Below are 18,905 nucleotides of genomic sequence, written 5' to 3'. Positions count from 1 at the left end.
TGTGCACTAATCCATCTAATCCTTTATTCATCCAAAGGTTTTAAAAAAAGAAAATCACAACAAAACATCACAAAATGCTTTGGGTTTATGCTCCATCTGCAGCACTGTTTGCTGGGGCTCATTTACCTGCAGGCTCTAGAGCTGCAGTTTCAACTTTCTTGCCTCAACAAACTGCGCTCCCTGAGAGCAGTCAAACACTGCTCTTCCAACCGGTGAGCTCCACAGCAATTCTGAGCTGGGCTAATCTCAGTGATGCTGGGAGTTATTTGGCCTCCAAAACAACTCCTCCCAGGCTCTGGCCAGTCATGTGCACTCCTTATGTGCTGTTAGGTGGTGCTGATAGGCTACAGCTGCCTGGTACAGCTGAATTGCCTTTTCTAGGTCAATGCTGTGGAGCTCCAGGCCAGTCAGGGGAGACAGAAGCTAAGGCAGTCAACACAGATCAAAAACAACTGGATGTGTCTGCTGATAACCACTTTTGCGACCAAAAGTGGTCCAACCCTGTCAGAGTTGCTAGCAGGTTAACATTGACTTTTGAATGGACAGAGAGAAGAGATCATAGCAGTGTAACCTATAAGTAGATATACCTTATAAAAGGATCAGCTCTGTGTTTGAATCCATGGCTAGATCATTTCTCTGTCCTTTCAAAGTGTTTTGCACAGATGTGAAATCCCTGGCATCTAAATTCATTCCTTTCCCCTGTCACATGACCATTGTTTATTTGTAACCTGGAAGCCCATCTGGATTTCATAACCAATAATTTTGTCTGTGATTAGCATAACGGTTCATGCAAATATGCTGCTTGAATATGAATGTAACTGCTGCCATCACCCTTCACCTGAAAGAGGTGCAAGGAACACAGTGGGCCTGCAATCATTATCTGCCACTTTTTCTCAGCCTTTGCAAACTCATTTTGTTTAGGAAAGATCCTGCTGTAATTACCAGTACACAGACATACCATGGTGGCTACTGTGCCAAACAGATTACCATGCAAAAAAGATCTGCCCGATGTTTCTAGACAACAGTTTAGGGTAGATCAACAGCCAGGTACTTTCCAGGTACAGATGACACTGTTGTTTCCTCGTTGAAAATGCAAGTCTGAACAGTATAGAAAGAGCTGAATTATTTATGCTGTTCACCTTATAGAATCATAGAATTGTTAGGGTTGGAAGGGACCTCAAGGATCATCTAGTTCCAACTCCCCTGCCATGGGCAGGGCCACCTCACACTAGATCAGGTTACTCAGAGCCACATCCAGCCTGGCCTTAAAAACCTCCAGGGATGAGGCTTCCACCACCTCCTTGGGCCACCTGTTCCAGGCTCTCACCACCCTCATGGTGAAGAATTTCTTCCTAACATCCAATCTGAATCTATCCGTTTCTAGTTTTGTTCCATTCCTCCTAGTCCTATCATTATCTGACATCCTAAAAAGTCCCTCCCCAGCTTTCTTGTAGGCTACCTTAAGATACTGGAAGACCACAATACGGTCTCCTCAGAGCCTTCTCTTCTCCAGACTGAATAGCCCCAACTCTCTCAACCTGTCTCCACAGGAGAGGTGTTCCAGCCCTCTGATCATCCTCATGGACCTTCATACCTTCTGTGTAAGATCATTAGTAATGCACAGTGTGTAGAGTGGGATTCTTATGCATTACTTCTACTTCTGCTCCTGATCATGTATTATCTCAACTCCTGCCTTCAAATGCACATTTACACAGATTCGCTGTACCAAGCATGCCTGAGCACCACCATCAAATTACCAGCTGTAGTACTGAAATGTGTGCTCCAGAATGTCTGCCTGACACAACTCTAACATCCTTTCAATATGTATTTGAAGAGGGCAACAAGAATAGCGCCAGATGGTAATGGGAATGGAAATGATATGACGTTCATATGTGATGCAATTTTCTTTCTTTTTTTTTTCCTTGTGAATAAAGCATTTTCTGAAAGGAGGAATTAGATGCAGTATTTATAACAGTCCTTCATAAACATCCCTAAATTCCAAGCAGAAGACAAAAGGCATGAATCATATCACAGCAGGCGCTATAGCTGGGGAAGTGGCCTTTATGAAGATTGCTTCCGTAATTTGGGCTCCAGAATGAAAGAGAGCTGCTCTTAGAAGATCTGTAGGAAGTTGATAATGGCTTATTTAATTGTAGTATCACTAATAAAATCTGGGTTTTCATCAAGCACATTTCCTTAGCTAAAAATGCCATGATTCTTCAAGCTGTAGTTTGATCCTGTTCGTTTTGTCTATAAATGACATAAAGCCAAAAAAGCAGATTGAGACTTTTAGGCTGTGACTGCAATCCACACTGTACAAGATAAAACTCACAGTAAGTAGGTAAAAATAAAACAATTATTCACAAAACAGATATTGTAAAGCAGGGAAATTATTCCCTGTCAATTATAGAGAAAATGAGACTATACTTTGTTCTCTATGATTGGACAGCTCAAAACCTCCCCTCAGTCTAGAAGAACTAAAGGTATTGTCCTCTTGCATGATTCTCCATCAGTTTCAGTGGCAGTTTCACGTTTTAACCTTGAGCAGCATTTAGTTTCATTGAACTTGCATTGTATTCATTGTACCAGAAGAATATCCCCATGTTCATGTTATTCGTGGGGAAATCCTAAAACAGAAAGGATGTGATCTAAAACGACTTCTGATGTCCACACTAAAAACTGTAAGACCCTCTAGATTCCCAGTACTGATGGACAGCATCAAATCAAAGAGATCAATACATACCAGTTGCTTTCAGATGTGTCTGACTCCAGGCATCCACAACTTAAAACAGTAGATACAAATACAATTTCATATTAAAATTAAAATGTAAAGCATTAACCTACCTGTTTTTCTCCACTATTAAACAGCAAAAGTTTGGCAAAAATTACAGCAGATCTCAGATGAACCAGTGATGATAGCCCTGTACCTAGATTTTTCCTTCTGAAAGGAGACAGGAATATTTTTTGGGAAACAGAGAGTTAAGGATATTAATGAGCAGTATTGCTGCACCCAGACAGCTGCTGAATACATTCCTTGGTACACCTACAACAGAAGAACACCAGCCAGAGGCTCCTGTAAATCACAGGGACATGTAGGGCAGGGATGGCCAACTAATACCCAATGACTAGGTAGTGGCAGTACTATGATTATCACAGTACCCATCATGCTGGCTTTGTGCCTTGTTTTGTGTGCCTTGCATGGCCTAGTCTGGAGTTTCCTTATCTTTGTATCATCCATCCTGAGTACAGAGGCTGCAGCTGGATCCAGAAGATGAACAGAGGACACACAAGTTGTGTGGATCAGAAGCTGAATAAATTCTTCCTGCACAGAGACATTTTGGCACAACTCACCTCACTTTAATGTGCTCAGCAGCCAGGCATCACTTTGTAGCATTTACCACTGGAGAAGTGCTGAAGGTCAGACCAGGCAGAGTCCAGTGGGAAATCCTGTAGGTAATAACTGCCTCAGTGGCTAAGCATCAGGAAAACCCGGAGAAAGAGGACACAGTGAGATGCTAAGGAGAATATATTGTTTCCAGCTTATTAGGACTGAAGTCAAGCCACAGGAAGATAAGGCTGGAGCATTCCTCTGCACTTTCCCTCTTCAAACTGAAGAAGTGTAAATGACAGCTGACAACAGCTTTAAGGAAAAAAGTGGATAAAAGCAGAGCTTTCTCAACTAAATCTTCAAAGAATGAAAAGGCAAAACATTCTTGGTGCTGTCTGCTTGGAAGCAGTATCAAGCTGCCTGAAGATGACTTCAGACATTAATAACAGCCTCAAGCAGATGGGCAAGATAGGATATTATGACAGCTGCAAAAATCAAATATTGCCAGCTACCACTATCCCCCAGACAGCATGAGTGAAATGAAAACCACTGTTCCCTAATAGCCATTGTATAGGTTATAAGATGTTGCATGGCGTTCATGACAGGTTCATCAGGATGGAAAACAGGGTGGAAGGAAGGAAGATTTATTACACAGAAATGTACAGCATAGTTGTGGCTGAAAGCTATGTGTTGCTACTGCTCTTATGCAAATTGGAGCAAATTTGATCATGTTCAGCATTGTACACATGTGCATCAGCAAGGAAAAAATTTATAGTCAGTACTTTGGAAAATGAGAAATTCAAAGTACAATTAGAAAACAGATTCTCTGACAGCTTTTGCTAGCTGAATGAATTGTCAGCATTCAGGAAAAAATGGCTTTGGGGAGTAATTATTACCTTGATTTCAGTTTTGTTGTCTAGCTGGTAGGACTCAGCAACTGAGACAGGGTGGAAGTGTCACAACACTCTGAGGGTGACAGCTTATTTTCTCATGAATTCCTAAAATACAGAGGCTTGTCTAACTGATACCATCTCAACAAGAGTCAGTGATGAGGAAACTGAAGCAGCTGCATCCATTAGATGTGTTCCCAAGGGATATTAAATCATTCCTTACTTTTCACTTTCCTGAAGTAACCATGGGTGTTCTCTACCTGCAGCCTCTTCATCCTGCTGAGCTATTTCTACATCATGCTCATTATTGAAAGGAGATGCATAATATATCATCAACAAGCAAATAGCCACGCACTTTGTCTTCCTAAATTCCTTTATCACTACAGAACACATTAATGTATCACAATAGCTATATTCCTGTCCCTAATCTACAGCCATTGTGTGCAGTGATGACATGGTTGCTGCACAGCTATTATTGCTAACAGCCATGAAATATCACGTCTTCTCTTTTTGTTTTAAGACAAATAGAACTACAAGTCCCACCTCACTTACATTGCAAATTCATCTTTTAAGAGAATTCTCTTTTCATTCTAACAAATTGATAGTAAAAAACAGTATTACTTTTCAACACCTTGGTGATTTTTCACCATTCAGCACAGAATTGGTGTGAGGTTTTGTGTTGCTGCCTGGAGATGGTAAGGGATAGCTGGAGTGTAGTAGATGCAGGGCCAGGAGTGGTAACTCTGGCTCAGTACATGACACTCTATGCCTGCATTAACAAGGTGAGTGGGGCTGGAATGTGAAATGATCTGATTTCTACAAGGCTTCCTTTGCTTTATGGTTCTTATATCTGTTTTAAGTAGGGAGAAAAAAGTTGACTTCCACAGCAGGCGACTCTTTATCTCCCTCTTGTCCTCCCTAAACTGTTAGTAAGTGGCATATATGTGCTTTAAACTTCTAATTACAAATATGAAGTGGTACTCAGACAAACATTAGGCAAAATACACCTTACAATGTTTTTCTTCTTTCAGAAAGAAATCTTTTTATACCATTGCTATGAGGTTTCATAAAAGGACAAAATCCTAGCAAAGAGAAGAGGAGAAAATTAAATGTATAGGTGACACTTCACAAGCTCCATTTTCAAGATACCCCATTGCTTATCCCTGTCCAGGTGCATATACTCAGGTGTCTTATTCATTTGTTTATTTTCATGCATCATCTATCTGAATTCAGCTTGCTTCACCACAGGACCACAGCAGGTGAGCTACTGCACTGTGATCCACTTTCCTCTTCTGCCCTAATTTATTCCCTGGCTCTCGGCCACACACAGCTCTGGTGAGCTGCTTCTTACTAAAACTGGATTTCCTTTGCTAGATCCCTGCAGGCAGGACTCAGCTACACAAGCAAATAGGATCAGTGCTTACCATGTCACTGAGCAGAGATGCCAGAAGGGCAGGTTTCCCTGGGACTATTGAGTTTTGCCCACCTGCACAGGTTCCACTAACCTAGCCTCTGACAGGCAGTGACACTGGGGCTGTGCCTTCCTTCTGATTTTTTCCAAGGAAGAAGAGCTTTTCACCATGGTTAGCGCCTACTGCAGCCCTTCAGCCAAACAAGAATAACAATATTAAAAAAAAAAAATAAAGCATGTAGCCTTTGCTTTCTGTTTCCTGGAATACCCCACCAAGTAACCTATAGTTTGAAGGAAAAAGCAGCAGAGAAATCTCTATCTCCAAGGCTTCCCCTTCTCCTTCCTGGAGTTGTCTTGTCCTCAGTGTTCTGACCTGCTTCACATTCCCTTAAAACCTGCTTCTTTCAACAAGCCTGGCTATTGAAATGGATGTAATCAAGCAAGACTCCTTGGAACTTCACTTCTTTATTGTAGAGAGTGTGGTTCTTCAAATCTCATTATAAATTTCCACCATTTACTATGGGATTTCACAGTAGGTGATTCTGAAATTGAGATGAATTTTCTGCTAGCACTGAAACAAATCTATTCTTGAAATGTTTAGAAAAGTATTGTTCTCTCTTTAAGACAGTGTTCCCTGCACCCTGTAAGCACAGACATTTCCTTCAGTTGTGCTCATTAAAAAGGTAATTAGTACAATGGTTTTGTAAGAGGGTGTGGTGATTTCACACAAAAAGTATAAAATATTTTATGTTGATCTCAGCATGAATGAACTGTGAAATTGTATTGGACTTAGGCTGAAAATTGCACTAGGGTGGAAAATTAAATCAGTCTTTAATAAGTAACTTCAGGATGCTTACTTATTAAAAAAAATGAATTTTGCTCCTCTAGGCTTGAGGCTACATTCATTTTTGCAGGTTTTCAAAGACAGGTAAGTAATACCAATCTTACCAAAAATGAAGAATCAAATGTAGTGCAAATTAGCTAAAATACTGGTATTAAATTTTCATCTGAAAATGCAGAATGCTGATGTGATGATTACAGCTGCAATTAATAGTGTCAGCCTAATGGGTATGCATTAATAAATGTGATTTATACCTACCAGGTATAATGCCTAATTATGATGCTTCTATCTGCCAGATATGGAATGACTAATATTTGTCAGCTGCCTCCTCTGGACAGTCTTTGTGTCCCCATAAGCTTTGGGAGGTTGTTGACGTGGCAACAGAATATCTATTTCTCACAGTAAATAAAAATATTTCAAAATTTTCAGGTTGAACCTTGATTGTAACCATTATAAACAAGTGTGAACTGCTTTCTCCCCAGAGCCTTTCCGGGCATTAATCCCACTTGCAGACCAAGTATGAGGATGAAGTCAATCTCACCCTACCTCAATCATTCTGAAGTGAGATAGATATCTAGTCTACACCACACAACCAGGTAACAGTATAGGAAAAAGAGAGATTGGAACCCCCAGGAAATAATACAGCCCCACCTTAGCCACCTTTCTCCTCTGTATGTCCAGGTTTTGACAAACATTCAATAGCCAGCGTGTATCTCATTACCTGTACTTCCCTCAGGACCCAAAGAAACAACAGTGCGAAAAAAACTGCAAGAGCAATCAAGTCAAGACTTTTGCAAACGCGAGTTGAATTTGTTCACAGCAATAACGAACAATTTCCAGAGAGAACCCTGGTGTGACAGCCACCAAAGCTACAGCTTAATGAACAGTTTCAGTATCTTTAACAATAAGCCTGTTTCTTCCTGTCATACCATGAAAACAGTAGGATTTAACTGAGCTGAATTTTGACTTCAGTCTTTTGTGTGGACCAAAAAAAAAAAAATTAAAAAAAAAAATGGAAAGGACAAGTGATAGCAGAAGCAAACAACCACAGAGCAGGCTGAGACCTGCTTCGGCTCAGCACAGCCACCGAAAGGCTATGGATCTAATTTACATGGGAAAGCACTAGAAGTGCCTCTCCATGCACGGCTGACAGAACATTTGGCTCCTCATGAGCTGTGAAAAGGGAATTGTGATGGCAACAACTCGTTGCTGCCGGGTGGATTGCTGCTCCAGGCGTTCTGAAGAGGGGAGGCAGCAAGTCCAGGCTGGGTCTCCTTGAGTTCTCTGCCACTGCCAGTCCTTGAATTACAGGCTCTCAGATCACATCTCAACTTGATCCACATTAGCTGTAGGCATTGCAGTCACACTTAAGTAAAGTTAAATCGAAATAGAATTTTCTGAGATTCACATTTTCATACTGGCTTTATACAGCAAAGGAAGATAGCCTATGGCTGTCATGTAGGCAAAGCATTGGAGTGGTTTGGTCAGATATTATCTGATTTGTGATAAACGTTATCAGCGTGAAGTAGGATTAGTGGTTTGGAGCTGGGACGAGGCACGATAAAATTGCATTTCCTGTTTGATTAACCCAGGGCCTGAGGACAACACCAGCACCAGTCAGAAGTGTCACTTACCAGAGATTAAAAAGAAATGGCTGAGTGTAGAGATATAATTAATATCTCCTTGATTCACACAATATATCAGTAAAGATCTTTTAAATAATTACATTCATTGCTGATGCCCTCTGAGCATGCCAAAAAGTCAGGCCAAAGAAACATAACACCCTGCCACCCTCACACTAACCCAAGTTTACATGTGTTGTAGACTTACATAAGCTTGGTACCTCCTGCACAGGCAGTACTCTCCTAGAGCCCAAGAGTGCTAGGCCCTCAGGAAATGCAGAGAGAGGCACAAAATAGGGGTGTCTCTAGCAGTATTTTAAGGATTAAACAAAACCCACAGTCAGGAAATATGCAATAGAAAAGACAAACTTCAAGCTGTGATATTTCTGACTGGGCCTCCACTTATCTTTTCAAATATTTTCAGGCTTTTTTAACAAAACAGCAGTACTGCATCTAGTGATGTGACAGTCCAATCATCAGAGAGTTTTAAATAAAATAAGGGGGGGGGGGGAAGGGTGAACATTCTTTACACTTGCATACAGTATGTGACATTGTAAATCATAGAATCATAGAATTGTTTTGGTTGGAAAAGACCTCTAAGATCATCAAGTCCAACCATTGACCTAAAAACCACCATGACCGTTAAACTACATCCTGAAGTGTCCTGTCCACACGTTTCTTGAACACTTCCAGGGATGGTGTCTCCACTACCTCCTTGGGAAACCTATTCCAACGGCTGGCCACTCTTTCCATAAAGAAACTTTTCCTAATATCCAACCTAAACCTTCTCTGACACAATTCCAGGACATTTTCTCTCATCCTATCACCTGATACTAGAGAAGAGAGACTGACCCCCACCTTACTACAACTACCTTTCAGGTAGTTGTATAGAACAATATGGTCTCCCCTCAGCTTCCTTGCCTCCAGACTAAACAATCCCAGTTCCCTCAGCTGTTCCTCATAAGACTCGTTCTCTAGTACCTTCACCAGCTTTGTTTCCCTTCTCTAGACAGGCTCCAGCAACTCAACGTCTTTCTCATGGTGAGGGGGAACACAGTGTTCAATGCACAGCCTCACCAGTGAAGAGTACAAGGGTACGAACACTTCCCTAGTCCTGCTGGTCACACTATTCCTGATACAGGCCAGGATGCTGTTGGCCTTCTTGGCCACCTGAGAACATTGCTGGCTCATACTCAGATGGCTGTCACACAACACCCCCAAGTCCTTTTCCACCAGGCAACTTTCTAGCCACTCTTCCCCAAGCTTGTAGTGTTTGATGTGGTTGATGTAAACCAAGTGCAGGACCTGGCACTCAGCTTTGTTAAACCTCATACAACTGACCTTGGTCCACAGATCCAGCCTGTCCAGATCTCTTTTCAGAGCCACCTTACCCTCAACCAGATCAATGCTCTCACCCAATTTAGTGTCATCTGCAAACTTACTGAGGGTGCACTCAATTCCCTCATCCAGATCATTGATAAAGATATTAAAGAGAACTGGCTCCAATACTGAGCCCTGGGGAGCACCACTAGTAACTGGCCACAAACTCATTTTAGCTCCATTCACCACCACTCTTTGAGCCTGGCCACTCAGTCAGTTCTTAACCCAGTGAATCGTCCACCCATCCAAGCCATAAGGAGCCAATTTCTTCAGGAGGATGCTGAAGGAAATGGTGTCAAAGGCTCCACTAAAGTCCAGATAAAGAACATCTATAGTTTTTCCTTCATCCACTAATCAAGTCACTTTGTCATAGAAAGACATCAGCTTTGTTAAGCAGGACCTGTCCTTCATGAACCCATGCTGACTGGGCCTGATCATCTGGTTGCCCTGCACATGCTGCATAATGGCACTCAAGATGACCTGCTCCATGACCTTTCCTGGCACCGACAGTCTGTAGTTTCCTGGGTACTTCTTCTGCCCCTTCTTGTAGATGGGGATCATGTTTGCAAATCTTCAATCAGTTGGGACCTCGCCAGTTAGCCAGGACTGCTGGTAAACAGTGGAAACTACCTTGGTGAGCACTTCCACCAGCTCTCTCAGTACCCTGGGATGTATGCCATCCAGTCCCATACACTTATGCATGTATAAGTGGTGCAGGAGATCACCAGTCATCTTCTCTTGGGCTATGGGGGCTTCATTCTGCTCCCCATCCCTACCTTCCAGCTGATGGAGCTGAGTGTCTAGAGAACAACTGGTCTTACTACTAAAGACTGAAGCAGAGAAGGTATTAATTATCTCAGCCTTTTCCTCATCCTTGACCACTATGTTCCCCCTCTGAATTCAACAAAGGACAGAGACTCTCCTTAGTCCTCCTTTTATTGTTAATATATTTTTTGAAGGATTTCCTGTTCTCTTTAACAGATGAAGACAAATTAATTTACATCTGAGTTTTGACCCTTATAATTTCCTCCCTGCATAATCTCATGACAATCTTGTAGTCCTCTTGAGTGGCCTGCCCCTTCTTTCAAAGACCATAGACTCTTCCTTTCTCCCTAAGCAACAACCAAACCTCTCTATTCAGCCAGAATGGCCTTCTTCCCTGCCAACTCATTTTTCAGCACATGGGGATGGCTTGTTCCCATGCTTTTAGCAGTTCCCTCTTGAACAGTGTCCAGCCTTCCTGGACTCCTTGGCCCCTCAGGACTGCCTCCAAGGTGACTCTGTCCACCAGCCTTCAAAATAGGCCATAGTCTGCCCGCTGGAAGTCACAGTATCACAGTATATTAGAGGTTGGAAGGGATCTCAAGAGATCATCGGGTCCAACGCCAAGTCCCAGGTGGCAGTTCTGCTGACCCTCCTCTTTCTTCTCCAACAGCTGAGAACTCTATCATTTTGTGATTGCTGTGCCCAAGATGGCAGCCAACATTGCCCACAAGTCCTTCTCTGTTCACAAACTGATTTCATGATTCTCTTTGAATTATTGGAGTAATTTAGCAAAGTCTTCACTAGTGATTTTCTGGTTTTAAAAACAACAGAAATGTTCTATTTTGAAAGAGGAACTTTTACTGTTGTGGCCCTGGAGGATGTATACAAGTCTGAGCTCAAAATGTCATTCTTGTAAAGGAGTTTTTCACAACATAGAATAAGCAGAGTTTATTGAAGTTTAGAAATAAAAGATATAAGAAGGTATAACCACTTCAACACAGAGACTGGATTGCTAACGTTGAAACACGTGTGTGAGAACAGGACAGGCAGAAAGTGAAACTAGTGAAAACAGAAGTGAAGCTAAGGACACTGGCTGTTTTCATAGATCTGGTGATGACAGTTCAGCTTTTTCATTTCCAGGTCCTTTTTGTGCTTCCAGATTTCATTTGTCTGACACATCTGCAAACAAATGGAAACAATTATAGTAGGGAGCCCAGCTGCTTTCCTTAGGTGTCAATGCTGGGGAATAAACACATATCACAATCGGCATTCCCAGGGAACAGGCATGCCAGCAGACAGAAGTTCCTGAAGCCATCACAAACTCTCAGCCAAAGAGAATTGGTCAGAGTAGAAGGGATGTAGGAATCTAGAAGATGTCCCAAAGGGGAGGCAGGGAGTTTGGAGGTGCAAGGAGGAAAACCATCATGACATAGTCAACAGGAATGAGAATCAGCAGCAGAGAACAGCTAGCTAGGAAGGAAGAAAAAGAAAAAAGGACCTTAAAGAGTTAGATAGACTTTTGTTTATTTATTTTTCTGCTTGCCAAACTGATTTTTCAATCAAGCCTCTAAGTTCTTTACTAGCAGTTCTTTTTCATATTAAGCAGTTTCAGCAGCCATGTGCATGCCATACAAATACAGTCAGGGACAGACAGCATAGTATGAAAAGGAGGTTGAATGTCTCTAAGGCACACTCATAACATCAACTGTTTTGCCAAAACAGTTGATAACTGGTTGTCAGTTTTCCCAACACAAAATTCATTTTAAGGATAGACTGTGAGCAAAGCATACTGCCCACAGCAAGGCAAGCTTAACACTCAGCAAGTTCTGGCCAGGTTCAGAAAGTCACTTTGCAAAGTTATCAAGAAAATACTTGTACCTTCTCACAGAAAAACCAACATGCCCAGGCCCATGCAGAGAACTAAGGTTTCCCCAGGATTTATGCAATCCATTTGTACAGCTGAACAATTCAGTGCAATATTGTAAGTAACTGTCCGTGTTATAATCCAAAGTGTGCATCTTCACGCAACCTTATTTGAGTGTCTTCTCCTCTTCATTAATTCATACAGCCTTTACCTCATATGTCCTGTGTTATTCTCCTAGGTTTTGTGAATTTTTCTCAAAATGCTATCTCTTCAATCAGCACTTAAGTCCTACTAAAATAAGTATGGCCACATTGAGTAGCTAAAAGCTATTTCAAATTCAGCTAGTTCAAATTCCCTTTTCTGACAGTGGCAAATAACAGATGCTCAGGAAACAGGATAAAGAGCAAGCAGATGTAATGACTGTTCCAAGAATGCCTTCTCTGCTTCCAGGAACTTTTTGATCCAGGAACTTCATCTGTCACGGTTAGGTTGTTGGGTTTAACAGGTCACCTATTTAAGGTGTTTAAACTGAGGCTTCACATTTATCATTAAGCCAGATAGACTGAATACCTCTCATTTTTAAGTGGCCCAGTTTCCAAAGGAATGGAGCTGCTTTATTATTTGCTGTCTCTGTGGAAGCAGTAAACAACATTCAGTACTATTGTATTTAAAAAATCGCTTATTATGAAGCCTAAAGCTGGATTCAAGTGCCATATTATTTTCAACATTATTACCCCATCTTTCTGCATACGAAATCTTGCAATAAATTTGTCTGAAAACAGTGCATGACAAATCTGCTTCAGGCATTGCGATACTGCAAAGAACCCAGGGCATTTTCTGCTGCTACTCCGTGATACCTAAAAGACCATCACGAAGCCTACCAACCCCACAGCTATTTTAAAACAAAACAAAACAAAACAAAAATATAATCGGGATGAAAATCCAGCGATGTTTATGTGCATAAATCCACAGCAGACTCATGCCAAAAGAAGTAACAGGGCACAATGAATGCTGCTTTGCAGATCATTCTGAACAGATCTGGACAGATGTTTGGAAAACAAGGCAAATGTTGTGTTTTGGTATTTTCTTACAGATAGGAAATAAGGACTGATAATTGTGTTCCCTCATGTTTTCAATCTCAAGAATGGTTTCGGTGGTCAACTGGTGAGGAAAAACACCATCAGTACCTAAACAAAACCAAGGCAGGGGTGCTTCCACTGAAACTTTGTACAGGTTTCTCCTATGAGACCAGATGAATTTTCCCCCAGAAAATATAGAGCTGGAAATAGTACATGAGATTAGCTATGTCCTGCCTGGGGTATGGGCACAGTCTCCCTCATTGTAATTCAAACTCCTCTAAGTGATAGAGACTTCATCACTGGTCTCAGAGTCCATGTTGGGCTGCTCAGCTTCAAGCCTGATCCATGTTTCCCTGGAAGAACAGCAGCAAATCTCCCACTGGTTTTGAAGGATGAGAAAAACTTGTCATCTGTCACCACCAGGAAGTCTCCCTGATAGTACTCCACTTACATTCTTGTATCTTAACTACACTGCATTCTGCTTACTGGGCCTGGTGAAACTCCCCCAAAACACTGCTGCTTCTCTTGAAGGTGATGGCAGATGATAACTCTTTATCTCTGAAAAGGTAATGCAGCTGGCCAGTCCCACCAATTTACTAGGAGTGAAAAGCACTCTTGAACAAACTGGAAAAGCATTTTGCTTTAGCAAAATTTTAAGAGCAGATAAAATTTAAGAGCCTCCTGAAACAGAAAATCATGTGACTCAGATGAAGCCACTCCTGCCCTGTTTCAGCTGCTTACTTTCAGTGCCTTGTTTTAAAGAAATTTTTTACATGAATTAATAACTAAAAAAAAACAAAAACAAGGAAACACACTGTTTCAGATTAAAACATTCTCCTCTTCTGAAGGATTCCCTTGCCCACTTCTGCAAATGGGTGAAGCGGTATACAGACCAGAGAGAGAAGCACTTTGCTGAGTCATGGTAACCAAAAATATCCTCAGCCTGCTGCTGATCATCCCCACCCAATAAACAGCTTCATAGGGAGGGGACAGAGCGGCAGGCAGGGCAGCATTGCCATTAGCTGTTTTTTAAAGCAGTTTTGCAAAGTAAACCAAAGGTGCTAAATTGGAGTCGTAGAACAGCTCAGTAGAAATCCTGTCTTAAGCAGTGCTGTCAGACTTACACAACTTAGATCACCTGTCTACAGTGAAGAACTACCATGTCTCGTACATAAATGTAACTGAAAGCAGAATAAGAAAAAAAAACCAAACAACAACAACAACAAAAAAAAAACCCACGCAGAAACAGAAACAAGTAGTTGTATTAGATAAATTTCAAATCCCCAAGAAACCTAAAAGTTAGCCACCTGCTGTGGCTTGTAGCTTTATTTTTAACTGGATAAAACCCTAACACACTGCCTAAATTGCACCCAATCCCAGTGTGAAGGCAGCTGCAAAATTCTCCTCCACTGAAAGCCACCAGAGAGAAAGGCTTTCAATGGAAACACCTAAATCTGAAACATGAAACAGTCACAGATGAGCACTGAGGATTTGCAAATGCATGAGAATGAGAGGACAATACTGAAAAGCAAAAATACTGAATAAACCACATCATTTGGAAATGGCTGCTGCTATGTGGTGTGCATGATGAGAGGCCAGCAAGAATGTTAATTCTGTTAAGATTATCTAATTCAGAGAAAATAAATGTATCCTGATGCCTTACACGTGCCTGATGATTCAAACAAGTACAAATTTTCAACACAGCTCTTAAGAATGGTTATAAATATTGTGACAGTCAGCAGTAGTGCTTGTGCTGTGACTGAGGGGTTCAGAACAACACCCCATTTGCAGTGATGATGATACAGTGGGATGTCTTTGCCCATATCTGTTAACTTTCAAGCACTTTCTTTCACACTGGGTGAAATCAGTGGTGTTCTTTCAGATATTCTGGAATGGAAAAAAAAAACAAAAACAAAAACAAACAAAAAGTTATTATTTATAATTATCTGTTACCCCAAAGGGCCAAAGGAGACTCAGACCAAATATTAGGCAGCGTGGATCAAGCCAGTCACAGGAGAGAGTGATGAAAGCACGAGCCTCTGTGTTATTTGGGCTGCAGGTCAGCAACCACTTGCTAGGGCACACACCTTTACCTGTGTAAATAGGGAAAGATCAGAGAAGCCATTTTAGGTCCTGAAAAACAGTGATGATCTGCACTGAACGAAAATTAGTGATATGAACGCTGTACAAGTTTTGTCTGGGTTGGATGACCGTAAAAGTTTCTGCTTGTCTCTTTTTACAAAAGATATGTACTTCAAAACTGTTTGGATAATTACACACATTTTCAGCCTCAGATTTAGATCTGTACCTCTATTGTCAGGGCTTGCATTCAAGCTTCAATAATCACTTCAGTAATAAAAGTTACATTTAAAAAACCTAACAGTTATATCTAACCCCAGGCATGCATCTTCAGAATTACACAGCTTATTTTCTTCTCCTTTCACCCAGTGGTACTATTTGGAGAACTTCCTTCATGTATCTCTACTTGACATGCTTGTGGGCAAGATGCAGGGTAGGCAAGGTTTCTGCAGAACTGCATTTTGTATAAAATAGAGTTTCTGCAGAAAGTATGCTTCTCTTTTTCCTCTTTAGGTTTCTTTTTCCATTTTTTTAAAATTTGTGTTAACCAGAGTTATCAAGATAGCCTTGAAAACATGAGTTGAATATATGTACATAAAGCACTTCTTACTGTAACTCTGTCATTAACAAATGATTTGTAGAGGGATAAAGTTCTCAGTAGATCATTAACATGGAAAATTAAAGTCACCTCAATTTTATATGGTTTATGTGGCAGTACTATTTATTATATAACTACTAATATTTTCAGGAAAAAAAAAAAAGACTACCCAGATCTCCAAAACATCTCCAACCTCATCTTCCCAGAAAGAATTTGCTAGAAAAGTTTACAGTATTAATAATTTGTGTGTGTGTATGTGTATATATATACACACACATATAAAATTAACAATCAGTTTGTGTTTTTTTTGGCAGCAAAGTTAATGTAATTGTGGCACTCACTGAATGTCAAGATCTTGCCATGTATATCATGCATAATTCCTTGATGTGCAGAAGGCTTTGTTTGAAGATTTCTATTGCTGAAAGTATCTTTGCCCTTCGACTAGTACTGGTGAGATCTCTCAAAAGTCTCTTAATGCTCTGAAATTTGAACTTGATTACATGTCTCCTTTGTTTCATGCCCTGACACAAGCAACATGTCATCTTCAAAAATCAGTAATCCCTTCAGCATAGAGAAGGCTGTCCTGAAGGTACTGTTAGCTAAAATGAGTTTTGTCCAGCAGCACAGGCTATACTCAGACACTGGTGTTCATATGCAACATGCTCATGTTCATAAGCAACATGCATAGATGGACCTAGCAAGAGACCTAACAGGGTTCTGGACAATATGCCTCTGTGGAACAACATAAACTTCCCACAGATTAAAAACCCCTTCTTCATCATGTCCAAATAAATGTTAACAGCTGGCTGAGTGACCTGAGCAGCCCCTGCCATCCAGCAAACCAGTTGCATGCAACCCTCACATGATCTGTTTTGCTTTACCTTGTGACAAACAAAATATTGTCACAGAATGAACCAGACTTTGGACCTGGACTGAGAAGAAGGATAATATTTCCTACAGTTGATCTCAGGCCAGAGCCACTGTTTTTTTGGGTTTTTTTAATCACTGTCTACCTGTCTGTGTGTCTCTCTGAGTAGGTCTATATGACAGACCAAACAAGTTCACCATCTGAAGTAAATGACCAAGGCCACTGAGTCTGTACATTGGGTTGATCCTATGATGAGACATATGACAGGCCAGTGTTGTCTCTAAATTTGGGACTGAATGACATGTCACATGCCAGTGAAACAAAGTAAAGCAATAAAAATCATATGACCCATATTACAGTTAATCAGGCTTCAAATCAGTTTATGAAGGAACTGAATATTCATGAAATTATTAAACTGTACTGCTTGTTTTAAGATAAAAGATACATCAGGCAACCTTTGAGGCTTTGATGTGCTTTTTGCAAACATGCATTTTTGCAATATGTGTAATTGAAAAGCAACATTTAAGACTGAAAGGACTTTGGGACTCCCCAACTATGTCACTTCTTTGTGTTGTACCACACCTGTAAGGAGAGAGAATCATTACTCGGTGTCTTAAGATGACAATGCACCTAAGAGAAAGAAGAGAGCAGGGGTACTGTCATGTTTGTCCCAGAGCACTCCACCTCAAAGCTGAGAAAAACCAGTATCCATAACCCAACAAGCAACCACCACCAGAGATCTTCTGTAGTTTGCACCAGAAAACACACCCTGAATTTTACAGCTCTGATGCCACGGCGTGCTCCCTCCATTGTGTACAACAAGGTGGGGCAGAGGTCATATCTAACCAGGATGGCTTTTCTCACTTTTCCTGTAGAGCCAAAGCATGTGCCACAGCAGCTGTTCAGAGGCACAGGTTACCATACCTTTCCCCTGAAACATGCCACCAGCTGTGTCAGACTCAGAGAGAAAGAGTTGTTATTAACCAGGGATCAGCTGGTAGCTAACAGATGTTGCTTTTATCACAGAATCACAGAATGTTAGGGGCTGGAAGGGACCTCAAAAGATCATCTAGTCCAACCCCCTGCCAGAGCAGGATCACACAGGAACACATCCAGGCAGGTTTTGAGTATCTCCAGAGAGGGAGACTCCACACGCCCCCGGGAAGCCTGTTCCACTGTTCCATCACCCTCACAGTGAAAAAAAAGTTCCATGTAAACATGAGTTTACATGGAACTTGCTATGCCTCAACTTCCACCCATCGCCCCTTGTCCTGTCATTGCATCACTGAGAAGAGCCTGGCTCCATCCTCTCAGCACCTTTACATATTTATAAACATTAATGAGGTCACCCCTCAGTCTCCTCCAATCTGGAGAGCCCCAGCTCCCTCAGTCTCTCCTCATAAGGAAGATGTTCCACTCCCTCAATCATTTTTGTGGCTCTGTTCTGGACTCTTTCAAGCAGTTCCCTGTCCTTCCTGAACTGAGGGGTCCAGAACTGTACACAGTATTCCAGATACGGCCTCACCAGGGCAGAGTAGAGGGGGAGAACTTTCCTCGACCTACTAACCACACCCCTTCTAATATAGCCCAGAATGGCATTGGCCTTCTTGGCCACAGGAACACATTGCTGGCTCATGGTCAACCTTCCATCCACTAGGACACCCAGGTCCTTTTCCCCTTCACTGCTCTCCAACAGGTCAGTCCCCAACCTATACTGATCCATGGGGTTGTTCCTTCCCAGGTGCAAGACTCTACACTTGCCCTTGTTGAATGAAACTCTCCAGCCTGTCTTACTGAATGGCAGCACAACCCTCCAGTGCATCAGCCATTCCACCCAGTTTATGTGCCCTGCAAACACGTGGGAGTGTCTCTAATAACCCTCTAAATCATGGTAATTGTGAGTAGAAAATGGGAGCATAATGCAGAAAATCCCGAGCTTCCTCCTTCGACAGAGTGGGGTCGAGCAGGTCTTCCCCCCCTTCCCCCCCGCTGTCAGCCTGACCCCGCGGACCCAAGCTGAGGACCAGCCAGCCAGAGCTGCAGCACCAGGTCACTGACACGGTGTCAGTTGAGGCCGAGGCAACGCCGATAAGAAATAGCCCTATTACGTAATGGGCCAAAACAAACTGTGGCCCAGTAAACACTGAGCGACAGCGGCGCCTGTCACGCTGCCGCTCGGG

The sequence above is a fragment of the Indicator indicator genome, chromosome 1 (genome assembly GCF_027791375.1).
Source record: "Indicator indicator isolate 239-I01 chromosome 1, UM_Iind_1.1, whole genome shotgun sequence".
Taxonomy (NCBI): Eukaryota; Metazoa; Chordata; class Aves; order Piciformes; family Indicatoridae; genus Indicator; species Indicator indicator.
The sequence above is the reverse complement of the archived record's forward strand: the minus strand, read 5'-3'. Positions refer to the sequence as shown.